This window comes from Pongo abelii, chromosome 9, assembly GCF_028885655.2.
Source record: "Pongo abelii isolate AG06213 chromosome 9, NHGRI_mPonAbe1-v2.0_pri, whole genome shotgun sequence".
In the NCBI taxonomy this organism is placed as follows: Eukaryota; Metazoa; Chordata; class Mammalia; order Primates; family Hominidae; genus Pongo; species Pongo abelii.
In genome coordinates this window covers 92,439,823-92,454,306 of record NC_071994.2, presented here as the reverse complement: position 1 = coordinate 92,454,306, position 14,484 = coordinate 92,439,823, and the positions used below count along the sequence as shown (strand labels likewise).

Below are 14,484 nucleotides of genomic sequence, written 5' to 3'. Positions count from 1 at the left end.
ACTGTGTGAAGGATCTTAATTCAAATCAGAGAAAATCATTCTTTATTTTTTTTGCAGTATAATGTCATGTGAATGTGTCTTAAAAATGTGTGCCCTTTTGTATTATATATGCCTTAAAACTTTTCTTACCCATTGCTTCCTTGCTCTCAGTAAGAAACACCCTTGTTTTGTGTAGCTTTCAATCACCTGGAGGGCAGAGGGATCATTCCATATTTTCTAACAACTGTAGTGGCAATAAGAACTCCTCATGCAAACGATTCCATCTCTTGGATGCTTCAGCTTAGAGGAAATGCAGGGGCCAATTGAAGGTTGCCACCAGTCAGGTTTTCAGATGGAAAACCGTCTTTTAATAGTGTATTATCAAACTTTCTGAGAACATTTTGAAGTCAACCACGGTTTTGACCCAGTGTTTATAATAGCAGACCTGGCTGATGAATTTTGAAAGAGTGCCTTCCACTAAAGTGGTAATGTGACCAGACAACATTCTCCCTATCTGCACGCGGGCACAAGTGATGTTCAGTCTTCTAGTCACCAGTCATAAGCAGTGTCGTGGACATGGTAGAGTGTAAGATGTAGTTGAATGATTGCAGTATGCGGAAAAGGAACCAAGGCCAGAGAGACAAATAATGCTTTACTATCCCTCTGCTTTAAAATTACCTCAATTCATAAAATGGCCCGGTATGGGGCTCTTTTTGACTGTTTCTAAGAGTAGGAACAAAATAAGACTTTAAGTTGTGGCTTGCAAAGAAAGATACACATTTTCAGCAGAAAAAAGGGGAGGGCTGCGGGGAGCCTCTCTTGGAGGGAGCTCTTCCATCTGCTCCATTAGCCTAGGAGCATGCTCGTGGTGTCACACTGCCAGAAACTAGTCATTCTCTCACTTCCAACAGGGGCAACAGCCTGAAGGTGTGAGTGTCAGAAAATACTTATTTTGGAAGAAAAGGTGTTTGTTGTTGTTGTTGTTGTTTATTTTATGAAGTTTCCAGACTTTTTTTTCCAGAATGTCTTCCTTTTAAACAGGCACCAAAAGCATTGGTCAGCAGAGCTCCTGACCACTGCTGCCTCTGCGTGACAAGGACATTGAAGCTGCCTTTGGAAGGATCTTCTCCACATTTATAAATGATCATGATATTTTTTTAAAAGCTACCTATTGGGTACTATGCTGACTACCAAGCTGACAGGATCCGTATGCCAATGACAAGGGTAATGGGAACATAACAATTCTATAGTCATTTATATTTTAATAGCATTATGCTCTTTTAACCATCCTCATCTTTTATATAGTCTCATTGTATATTAGAATACAGCTATTAGAGCAATAAGGAAGAATGGATAAATACAGTCAGCTTTTTGTTTTTGTTTAGTTTAGTTTTGTTTTTAGGTGGGCTCTCACTGTGTCACCCAGGTTGGAGTGCAGTGGTAAGATCCCGCCTCACTGCAGGGTCAACCTCCCCAGATGAAGCAGTCCTCCAACCTCAGCCTCCCAAATAGCTGGATACAGGCTGAGCTGTCCTTCCTGAGTAATTTTATTGTTGCTGTTGTTGGAGAGACAGGGTCTCACCCTGTTGCCCAGGCTTCTCTCCAACTCTGGGCTCAAGTGATCCTCCCACCTCAGCCTCGTAAAGTGCTGGGACTATATATATACATGAAAAATACTGCTTGGAAAATTAGCTTACTAATTGAAAAATATACATATGAGTGACTGCTTTATAATGTAGATATATATCATATATATGCACACACATATATATGTATATATATATGCAACCTTCATCTGAGAGTAGGTATGCTTTTGGCTTCTGAGATGAGCATATTCGTGATGATAAATATTTACTATGAATTCAGCTAAACATGAAACTCAGCAATCTTTTTATCTATTTATCTCTATTTCTACCTAAATCTGTATTTCAAAAGTTGTGGCTAAGCCTTCCTAGTTAGTTAGATTTTTATCCTTTACCATTCAATGTTTGTGTGGCTCAGAGACTGTTTTCACAGATCAGGAAGTTGACAATTATGTCCCACATTCAGTGGACTAACAGCTCAGAGATCCTCTCTCTGGTGACTGCGATGACACTGCCTGGTCAGTCTTCCAGATCACCGGAGATGATTGTGATTTTATTTTTAAGTCTAGCTTCTAGGAATCACTCCCTGGAACAGAATAATTTATTGTTCACCCAGTGTTCACTCAGAATTTGTGTTTTAGCTCTTCAGCCAGTAGGGCTAAAGGCTCTTTATTGATGAATCAGTGGTTAGCTTGGGGAGTGCTTACAAATTTGTCCACATTCCACCGTGATTGCTCTTGAGCCGGTGCAGGCTAGCACAGATACACAGCCTTCCAGATCTCCAGAAATTAGAGATCCTAAGACACTTTTTCTTGGCTTTCTCTTTGCCTGGTTTTCTCTGGTAGACTTCTGGCTGGCTGTCAGAAGTTTATCTGTTGCTACAAAGCATGCTAAAGATTCCAAGCTCCTCTTTAATGTTCCTAACCAAGGTCTCCATTGTTTTTGACAATGCCCTTGGGAGTGTACCTTTTCATGACCGATTCAAAATCTGTCATTACTGTGAGGCATTGAGCAAAGCTCTCAGTTTTTCTGGCTTGTCAGTCCTCCTAGATGAATCTCTGCATCACTGTATAGGAGTTGACAGTGGCTTCTCTAGCACTCACACATTCTCTAGAAGTCTGTGCTGGGGTAGGTAGGGGGATGGTGTCCCCCGGTGTTTTGTCTTATCCCTTGAGGGACGGAAGATACAGCCAGTGGGAAACTTGGGCATAGCGACCCTAGACCTGCTGTTCCGGGGTGGAGATTCTACCCTATCAGTGGAGGTTGTATGTGCATTATCTCATCCAGTCCTCACAATTATAAGAGAAGCATATTTCTCTCATAAACTTAGAAGAACAGCCAAGTAAACTGAAGTTTAAATTATTGGCCATATTTATGCCAGGCATGGTGGCTCATGCCTATAATTCCCAGTACTTTGAGAGGCTGAGGTGGGAGGATCACTTTCTCTTGTAATTGTAGGACAGAATAAGATAATTCACTTAAAATTTGATTATCCACTGCCTGTATCTAGTATTCCTTTTATTAATTCCAGTCATTTTTATGAAGGAATTTTCATATTTTTGTGAATTATACTTAAACATTAGGAACTATTCTTATGAAGGGGCAATCATAAAGTAATTCATGTTCAAGAACACATTTTAAGACACAGATTATTCTTATAATGAAAGAGAGTGGAACACAAATAATTTAAACCTCAGTGGAATTGGCTCTATTTAGGCCTGGCATAGTGGTTTATGCCTATAGTCCCAGCACTGTTAGAGGCTGAGGTGGGAGGATGACTTGAGCTAGGAGCTTGAGAGAAGCCTGGGTAACAGGGTGAGACCCTCTCTCTCCAACAACAGCAAAAACAAAATTACTCAGGCATGACAGTTCAGGCTGCAGTCTAACTATTTGGGAGGCTGAGGTTGGAGGATTGCTTGATCTGGGGAGGTCGAGGCTGCAGTGAGCCGTCATCTCACCAGTGCACTCTAACCTGGGTGACAGAGTGAGAGCCTGTCTCAAAAACAAAACAAAACAAAAGCAAAAAGCTGACCATATTTATCCATTCTTCTTTATTGCTCTAGTAGTAGTATTCTAATATACAATGAGATGATATTCAAGATGAGGATGGTTAAAACAGTTTAATGCTATTAAAATATAAATGACTACAGAATTATATGTTTGCATTACTCCTATCATTGAAATAACTCATTATGCAAGCCATCTGTCATTAAACTTTTGGATCAGAGTTACTCCTTATAAATGGAGTCAGTCTTTTTTAGATGTTGTTCTCAGCAATCCTCATTAAAGGAGGCATGCCTGGATTGCTTTAAATAAATTCAAAAAGCACATATCAGAAACTTTTGATATGTTTGTTGTGTGCCATATTGCCAGTAATTAAATTAAATACTAGAAAATACAATATTAAATATGATATTTGATATAAAGTTGGAACTCCATATGAATGGGTTCTGCACTCATGGATTCAACTCATCATGGATTAAAAAATTTCAGGAAAAAAATGGAATGCTTACCTTTTCACTGAACAGGTGCAGACTTTTTTTGCTCATCATTATTCCCTAAATAATACAGTGTAACAACTACTTACATAGCGATTACATTGCATTAAGTATTTTAAGTAATCTAGAGATAATTGAAGTACACTGGAGGATGTGCTTTGGCTGCATGCAAATACTTCCCCATCTTATGTAAGGACATATGAGGATTATTAGCATGTAAGGATTCTGGTATCTGTGGGGAGTCCTGGAACCAATTTCCAGTCGATACTTAAGGAAAGGCTTCATACAAAATTAACGTGATCAAAATATAGGTATTTCTGATAATAAGGATATTTTACTGCACATGAGTTTTAAAAACTTCAAAGACCTAAATAAATTTGGAGTTTGATTAAAATGTAATGAGGCTTCTGAGTATTCTGTATTTTCTGAAGCAAAAAGTGAGTCTTACTTTCTATTCTGGTAATGACATGTTTCCAGGTAACTGTCTATAGGATGCCATTGGTGAAATTACTAAAATCTTACAGGTTTTCAGTCCTTTTATCTGTATCATTGTCACTCTCTTAAGATCTGTGTCCATCAATAGTTTGTTCCATAGCTAAAGAAAATTGACTGAGCCTATCAATTTGATAAGCAGTCCAATTTATAACTTTATTAAATAATATTTCTCAGTATCCCTGTTGATTTTGGTTACATTCAGTAGCCAAAATCAATAGGAATACAGGGGTAAATTTGGTAGCCTTTTAAAGAGATGTATCATATGTTTTTATCAATTATTTTGTGCATATATTCTTTTATTCAAACAGACAATTAATGAATATCAGTTATATTTTAAGCATTGTGTACTTTCTTGGAATATACCTGTGTGTAGTACAAACAGAATCCTTTTCTTGTAATTTGAGAAGCAGAAGAGATGCCTGCTATTACACTGTGAGTTTTACAAAGAAAAGTATAAGGTTTTCTGAGTCTTTAAAACAAACAGCCTAATCTAGTCCAGGAGCTAAAGAAAGAATTCCCTGAAGAAAGGCTGGAACTTACACTTGATGAAATGGGACTTAGCAGATATGGAACAGAGCAAAGAAAATTCCAGTTCAGGGGGAAGAAACCTGTGCTCTTGCATTAACCCATCAGTTTGGATAAACACACTCAGGTATTAATTTACCTGGGCTGGCTTGAAAATCAAGGGAAAGAAAAGATACAGCATAAAAGAAAAGACATGTGCAGTATTCTAGGAGAGAGTAGTTTAATGAAAATCAAAACAAATGTATACCTCCACACTTTTAAAAATGGTACAAAGATTCATAGAAAAAGATAAAGAATATCAAGTAGTCAATAGGTTAGCATTATCAGAAGTTGGTGTTTCTGATACCTTTAGTCATGTTACTGACCTATCTCTGATTCTGTGAGTGCAAAGCAAAGCAAAGCAAAGCAAAGCAAAGCAAAGTTGTAAGAGGGTAAGGGAAAGAACCAGAGAGGCTACAGATGAGAAAAGTGTTGGCCACATTAACAAAGCTTACCATGCCACATTCATAATCTAGAAACACCTGCATCTGGCCTAGAGGCCTTTCTGTATACTGAGATAGTAGTGGGGAAGTGGTCTTGAGATGACACCAGTAGCCTTCTTGACACAAAAAAGTAGAAAAATTTTCTTGGACTTAACCAGCATGTCATTTCTCATTGTCCAAGAATCGCTGCAAAATCCAACAGCCCAGTTCCAACACTGCCCAACATCCACCTCTCAGTAATATCTTCCAAAAGTGAATGGCAGCGCTCGCCATCAAGAAAACACTTAGATTTTGTTGGAGTTGGGGCAATGTTGAGATCATCAGAACCAGAGAGTAGCTGTCTCAGAACTTCAAACAAGTGGAATGTACCAAGTGGTTCTTGTATTATCCCAGGAATTACGCACTACAGGAATAAGAAAACAGTCACATGAAAACATAGTGTTACAAACTTCTAATGAATGTGGGCTTTACATAGTGTCTACGTATGCCAGGTTAACCCTGGAAATATGGGTCAGGACAGCAGGAACATAAAAGAAGAAATACGTCCTTAGATTGAACCGTTGTGCTATTCTTCCTTATCGAGGAGTCCTTACAGACTCCCAGAGCCCAGTCCCAAGAGCTGTCCACATCCAGCTCCCAGTAGTGTTTGCCAGAGGAGAAGACCCAGGCTCCCCATGCAGCAAAATAGTCAGATCTGTGAGAATGCAAAGATTCACATCTAAACATCAAACTTCTCACATCCTCAAACAGCCTGATATTGTAATTGGTTACTTCCCAAGTGAAGGAAATTTCCACTGTAGAAAAAAGAGAATGTTCCAGTGAAAAGCAGTTTATAAATTCTTATGTTCAGATAAGAAAGAGATTCTCACTAGAAAACACAGGTCAAGATTAGAAACAAACTTCTGTCTGGAAAAAATGTTGGAATCAAAGGGTGTTAGGATATCTGCACAAGTAAATGCCTAAACTTCAATGATCACAATTTCTATAAACTCAAAAAGTATAAAGGGGAGGAAGGTCATGTCTCTGTCTAGTTAGCGACCTTTCATAACAACTGAAAAACTGGAAGCTCTTGCACTGCGGCCAAGTCCACAGCAATAAAATTAACCTTCATTGTCTCTTCTCTGTCAGGGCAGAGCAGGAGGCTTGGGACAGGAGATGAGGTGGGGAGCCATTCTTAGACCCAAAGAAAAATGCACATGTACCCTAAAATCTAAAGTATAATAATAAAAAAAGTTATCGCTTTGCCAGAAATATTATAATCTGCCACTTAAACTAGTCAATTCATACTTAGTGAGAAAATCTGAATCTGCCTTCTGAAAAGTGCAGCTTCCTTGCAAGAATTATCTGACTTCTGTGCCAGATTCAGGCACAGACATCTTTTATCTGCTGGATTTATCATGATCTATCCTGGAGTTCTATCTAAGGCCTCATCAACCAACAAATCACGTTCCTACTGTTCACAGATTCTCAGTTTTTGCATTGTTATATAAGTTACTCGTGTATGCTTTAGTTGATTAAAATGCACATGATTAAAATTATAAATGCTATGAAACTTCACCTGAAATGTATTCAAAAAAACACTGTCACTCAAATCAGTCATTAACTGCACTGAATTTGAAGTTGAAATGTCCTGAAATAATACAGTTCTGTATACTTCATATAATAGTTGTATACATGAAATTTTATCACAGTTGAACCATACATGAATTGTTCTACACCTTAAAGAGCCCTTCTGCATGTTTTGCTTTTCTAAGAAATTTGTTATATGGCTGATTCCACCATCTTTTATTGAGTTTTGTCTGTTTGATGATAGTGAAACTATAAATATAAATACCTATTCACAGACTATTTTCTTCTAGATGAAAGATCATTACACTGGGAAAGCTGCCCATAGAAAACCAGAATTGAAGGCATTGCATGTGGATCCCACCAAGAGGGTGACACTCACCTAGAAAGCGGTTGGACCTATCCACCAGTCCAGTGATGGGCCCTGTAGTGAGCTCTGGAGTCACAGGCTGCGGCATGTGCTGCAGCATGGACTCACTCTTGCAAAGGAAGTAGGTTGAGTTGGTTAAGTTTCTGACGTCTGTGTTTAAGAAATAGATTCCAACAGAAAATGCTTCATTCAAACCCACTTCTGATATTGTAATGTACCTCCACAATCCTAGGATGGGTTTGTGGATCTTTTTTTTCTTTTTTTTAATTTCATCTAATTTGTTTTAAAATTTATTCTCTACTCACAAGAAGCATAAATAAAGGTTTCACTCTTATATAAAGACCTGACAATACATACAATGGTCCTCTGCTGATTTGGAAGCAAAGACAGTTTTCTACGACAGTCTGTCCTTTATAACGTATAACTGTTGTGGGAAAAAAGAAAATCCATTTCTTAGTGTAATTATTTTTCTTATTTGAGGTTTCTTTTCCATGATGACCCAACCACAAGTTTGGGAACTTTGCTTCTGAGGCCCATTCTCTGATGAGAAAGTTCAGTCCCAACTGGGGAAAGTACCTGAGTCCCAGCCTTTTCAGCCTAACATTATACCTAATATCTAGAGTGAGAAATCAGGCTGAGCGCGGTGGTGCGCGCCTGCAATCCCAGCCACTCGGGGGACTGAGGCAGGAGAATCGCCTGAACCCAGGTGTGAGAGACTGCAGTGAACAGAGATCATGGGTCACTCCAGCCTGGGCAACAGAGAGAGACCCCGCCCCCCCAAAAAAAAATAAATAAATAAAAATCTAACATCCAAGTATCCACCTTGGGTTGCGGGAAGAGTTAATCTTATACATTTACAAAAAAATGTAACTATATAATGTGAAACACCATAAAGTCAGATGGCACTGCATGAGGCATTTTTGCTTCTTTTTCTTAAGGAAAAAGAGTTACACGGAAAATTCTCTCATCCTCCCCCCTCTGCCCCCAACTCTTCTATGTCCAAAGTTTTTTTTATTATTTTTCTGAGAGGGAGTCTCTCTCTGTCGCCCAGGCTGGAGTGCAGTGGTGCAATCTCGGTTCACTGCAACCTCCGCCCCCCGGGTTCAAGCATTTCTCCTGCCTCAGCCTCCCGAGTAGCCGGGATTACAGGCATGCACCACCACGCTCGGCTAATTTTCTATTTTTAGTAGAGATGGGGTTTCTCCATGTTGGTCAGGCTGGTCTCAAACTCCCAACCTCAGGTGATTCGCCTGCCTTGGCCTCCCAAAGTGCTGGAACTACAGGCGTGAACCACAGCACCCGGCCTAGGTTTTTGTTTAAAATTGGGCCTTTGTTCCTATTCAGTAAATCTATGTCACAGGATGAGCCAGGATTTAAATATACAAATATAAATTTTTAGTATCCTTCACGTCAAATTAGAAACACATATTTGGAATTTACTGCTTCAGTCTCAACTGTGCTTATCATGGTAGTGGCTGAAACTGGAAGACATTTTTTTTAAACCCTGAAGTCATCCATACTTGCTACTTCTTTAGTCTTCTTGCTTGGAATGAAAAGTATTCACAAATACCACCACCTAAGCATCTGTTTCAAATGAAACTCAGCCTTCAGCTTGCAAAATGATGCCTTTATAATTAAGCAAACAGCAGAAGACCCATGCGAGTTGCTTCTTTCTTCCTGGAGATGTTAGCAGGATAACTAGAATCCTAGGAGCTCCTCTGTGTTGAATTTGAAAGGCAGAACAAAAAGAAAAGTGGCCTTTTCCATTCCAAATCATGGAGGTAATGTGTAGAGAAGTGATAGCCACATTTCAAGAATAGGGAAAGTAACTGGGTAAAAGAAGGAGGACTACCCGCTCTAGGAGAAAACATAGAGACACTTGCCAAGTCCTGAGTTCAGAATTTTGTTTTTGAGATGAATATAAAAGCACCTAAAGGTCAAGGAAAATTTTCTTCCTGTGATAAGGAACACAAAGCCTGTTTGGTGGTCTCTTCGCACAGACGCGCGTGACACTTTGCTTTAGTATAGATGACCACTCCCCTCTGTAAGGTAAGGAGGAAGAATGTTCGGTTAGTTCCTTTCCTCTGGCTGATCTCTTTTTTTTTTCTTCTCCTCGCACGGTCCAACAGATGCACTCGGCCTCCCGGGGGCTGCCCGCCCCCGGCCGAGAGGCCAGTTTACAGCGGCACGCCTTACTCCGCCATCTTCACAACTTCGGGTCTGTGGCTCTTAGGGAATATTTCTAACTCTTCACTCTGCTTTTCTAACGTACTGCCGCTGAAAGATAAATGCCTCTCTCCCTATCTGCCACCAAATAGTTGATCTCTAATTATGATTCTGAATCCTAAAAAGAGGCAATTGTATTCTAGCAACTTCTGCATTGAACTCTTCAAAACATAACCCCCTGAGTCACTTGGAAAAGTAAGAAAAGGTTAATGTCTGGTAGAAGGCATAGGTAACATTCAACATACAACACAAACACACGAGTACACACACAATCACACTGACACATTATGGTGTTAGTAAATTATGTTTTCACTTTGTTGGAAGCAGCTTGATGTTTTTCATAGCATGCCTTGTGCTCCAGCTTGCATTGATGGCCAATAACATACCTTGCCACCGTGTCTCCCAAATCCTGTAGAGAGAGAGAGAGAAAAAAAATGACTTCTTTAGAAAGTTGTTATTCTTGTTGGGTGAGGTGGCTCACACCTGTAATCCCAGCACTTTGGGAGGCCAAGGTGGGTGGATCACCTGAGGTCAGGAGTTCCAGACTAGCCTGGACAACATGGCAAAAACCCATCTCTACTAAAACTCTACTAAAACTACAAAAAAATTAGCTATGTGTGGTGGTGCATACCTTTATTCCCAGATACTAAAGAGGCTGGGGTAGGAGAATTGCTTCAACCAGGGAGATACAAGTTGCAGTGAGCTGAGATTGGGCCACTGGACTTCTGCCTGGATGACAGAAGAAGACTCCGTCTCAAAACAAACAAACAAACAAAGAAACAAAGTTGCTATTCTGCCAATCTGCTCTTTAGGTTTTGAAAACTTTAGAATTACCACATACTGTCACTGCGACAGTTTTAAAATGTATTCTCATCTCTAACACTTACACCTGTAAGACCTATTAACATAATCTATTTGTGATAAATTCAGGACCCTAAATTTGGGTGAGAGAGAAAGGTGTGAGTAGTGACTGTGCATTGCTGCAGCTGTCTACAACGTGGTCTTTTTCAGGCCTAGTCCCCAAAGGGTAATGTGGCTCAAATCAAGAGCATTTCAAAACTAGGACTTCCCAAAAGGAGGAAGAAGGAAATGTTAGTTTTTCCCTAATTTCTTTGTATTATCTAATGGAAACAAAAATAGAATTTTCACATGAAATTTTTTCTTCCAGGGTTTGAATGAAATGTGCTGGAGGAGGAAGCTTGTGGTAGAAAATGTTCTATGGAATCTCGTTGCACAATTCCATAAAGCTTTCTCTCCATGATTAGGTTAGGAGTTATAGTTTATCTCTATAGCCAGTGGGAATGACTCTCACCATCAATGCAGGAGATGAAGAAATAATATCTTTGATACCCAATGGAAGGCAAAGATGTAAAGGTCAGCTAATACAAAGTGTCTCAAGGGACACCCTCAGTTCTCACCTGGAGCAGCTCCACATCTGGTTTATGACACATTTCCATTAGTCCCTGATACATTTCTTTCGAGTGTTTACCCTTTTGATCCATGTTGATCCAACTTCTCTGGATTTGCTGAAAAATCTCTTGGTATTCCTTGTTCAGTCTCTCTAAATGTTGTTTTTCTTCTTTCTGGAACTGGATGTAGCTTCCTATACTCATTCCCGATCATCTGTGACCGTAAAACCACGTCACTCTCTAGGGACATGGATTTTGTAGGCTAAATGCTCAGGTCTACTTCCACATCACAGAACCCACAAATTCCTCCTCCTCTTTCCTTCTTTTATTTTCCATCCTTTACAAACAGGATGATGAGTTAAGCAAGACCTTCCTTCAAAATTTATGTAATTCATCAATTCCTGAACACCTGCAAAAAAGCCCTTTAGATTTAAATGTTTAAATATATGTCCTCTTAAATCTGAGATACCATTAGAAAACAACTAAAACTTATGATTGATTGTTAAATTGTCATCAATAATATATATAATCTTTGATCCTCAATTAGTTTGTAGTCTCAAACCTTTGTACTTCACAGCCTAAACAATCACTCTAAGTAGGGACGTTGTTAGTATATTATAATGAGGATCAGAAGCCATCACGCAAAAAGGATCTTAGTAAAAAATTTAACCCCCATCTCTCAAACCGACTACCTCTTTTCTGTCTCCTATCTTTCTTGCCTCAAAAACCACAGGCTCTGTATTGCCCTGCCATTCTAAGAACATGAATCTCCATTCCGTTGTGTTTCTCCTCTCAATATTGACATATTTATTCTCTCACTCCCGCAGTCATTTGTTGTCCCTTCTCCTCAGCTTTTCATCGTGTTACATTTTCTCCTACTTGAGCTGGCACCATCTGGGTCCTTTGCTATCAGATTTCACTGGCACAGGCACATTTCTTAAATTACTGTTCCCACCTGCCTTTTTGCCCCTGGACGACATCATATTCACCATTAAATGCCTTTATTTCTCAATTATATACTATTTAATCAATATTACATAATTCATTTATACAGAAATCTCTGCCTGAAATACTTATTAATTTTAAGCATACACTTGTCCTTCAGAATTTAGATTTATTTTTTACTTATCTGAAAAGCATTTACAGAAAACCTGAACAATCATTATATTGAACAGTCTGGTTGTTTTCCAGCCTATGAATAAACACATGACAAAATCTGGCATATGAGAATTTCAACTCAAGTTGCTAATATAAATGTTGTCAGCATGCCTGTCTCAAGCTGGTCGTGAGGACCCACGGTCTCATACTTACCCTCCAGAGGAAGGCTGTTCTCTCCTCATTTAGATTTCTCTGATTTTCTTGAATCTTTTTCCACAAAATCCTCATTTGCTTTAAGAGCTTCTCCTGCAAAAGAATTACGAGGTTTAACAACAGAAAGCCGAACACCATAGATTCCACACTCTGAATAGTATACGCAGGCAAGGGATATAATATATAAATACATTAGACAGGGGAAAAAAACACATTTTTTTATGATGCTCTCTTGTGCATTTCTTTTTCATTTATTTATTTATTTATTATTATTATACTTTAGGTTTTAGGGTACATGTGCACAATGTGCAGGTTAGTTACAAATGTATACATGTGGCATGCTGGTGCACTGCACCCACTAACTCGTCATCTAGCATAGGTATATCTCCCAATGCTATCCCTCCCCCCTCCCCCCACCCCACAACAGTCCCCAGAGTGTGATGTTCCCCTTCCTGTGTCCATGTGTTCTCATTGTTCAATTCCCACCTATGAGTGAGAATATGTGGTGTTTGGTTTTTTGTTCTTGTGATAGTTTACTGAGAATGATGATTTCCAATTTCATCCATGTCCCTACAAAGGACATGAACTCATCATTTTTTATGGCTGCATAGTATTCCATGGTGTATATCATGCTGCTATAAAGACACATGCATACATATGTGTATTGTGGCATTATTCACAATAGCAAAGACTTGGAACCAACCAAAATGTCCAACAATGATAGACTGGATTAAGAAACACAAATTTTTGACTGCTCATCCTTAATTGATATTTTTCAGTTTGAGGTTTCAGAATGTAGAACAGTTTAGGGAACTGAAGAGTGAAGATTTCCTATAATCTGGCTAATGTTCAGTGGAACATCCTGCTTCAGAACCCACTATGCTAGCCCCCAGATTTTGTAGTGTGCTATCCCCATACTCGTTTGTCCAGTAATATTAAATATATTTCCAAAATATGTTTCTTTGTACTTGTAGTTTTGGTAGCTTTTCAATGCCTTTAGCATTGAACAGTAGAGTCAATAATAATGACATTTACTTAATCACGCTCTGTTTCGGTCCAAGCTCCAGGAAGGAAGGTGGAGTTGCATATTTTATTCAGAATTTCATCATTGCTACCTAGAACAGCACCTGGCACTCAGTAAAGAATGGAGTAATCACCATGATGATTCTCATTGTCCTTTTAATCTCTTTATCTCTGCCTCCCTCCAGCTTTCAGGTGATCGCAGAGCTATCTCTTACCCATTGTTCCCCAGCTGCCTCTTCAATGGGATAGTGTTTGTGAGCCCTGTGCTCCTGAGGGTTGGAGCACAGCAAACAGAGCAGACTGTTGTCCATGTCACAGAACATCTTCTTTGTTTTCCTGTGGTCCCGCATATTTGTTTCTCAGAGCTCAGGAATTGCCAGAGACTGGCTTTTCTCGAGATGGTCACTAAATTCTTCAGAAGAATATTGGTTTTGAAGTCCTTGTTCTGAGATGGTTCCCTGCATGCAGGGCAGTTGGTAGGACTTCGGGCTTCTTCCCAGGAAAGGCAGAGACAGGGCCTATAGAAGCTGTGCCCACAGCAGATGGTGACAGGGTCTACCAGGTAGTTCAGGCAGATGACACAGGTGAGTTCCTTCTGGAAGGCATGTGAGAAGTCTGAGTCCATTTTCCTAAGGAAAGAACACCACAAGAATTTAATCTTCTACCCTGGAGAGACAAAGATCCAAGCAAAGTTTGAATCAGGTTGTGATTGAATAATCCTTTTTTTCTAGAGAAGAATAGGCTTTAATTTGCAATGACAGAGATAGGAAAAATGGAAAACCAAGGCACTAAGAGATATGGACCTCTGTAGGAAAACGTGACTGTTCTCCAATCAACACATGGCCAGCTTTCCAAACTCTATTTTCTTGCATAGAAGAATGTCAGATTTTTTGAGGTTTTAGTGTCCACCAAATTGCTTGGGCTTCAAGGGTTTCATCAACCTGTAAACTCAAGGGTTGAGTTTTGAATGGTCTGAAAATCAGTAACACTCTTAATTGCCAGTGATTGGTTTAGAGA

The 14,484-nt window shown here is 39.4% G+C and overlaps 1 pseudogene; it reads right to left on the bottom strand.

The window, feature by feature from the left end:
• Positions 1 to 5,445: 5,445 nt before the first annotated feature.
• Positions 5,446 to 14,098, bottom strand: LOC100457974 (tripartite motif-containing protein 43B-like; annotated as a pseudogene).
• Positions 14,099 to 14,484: the final 386 nt, after the last annotated feature.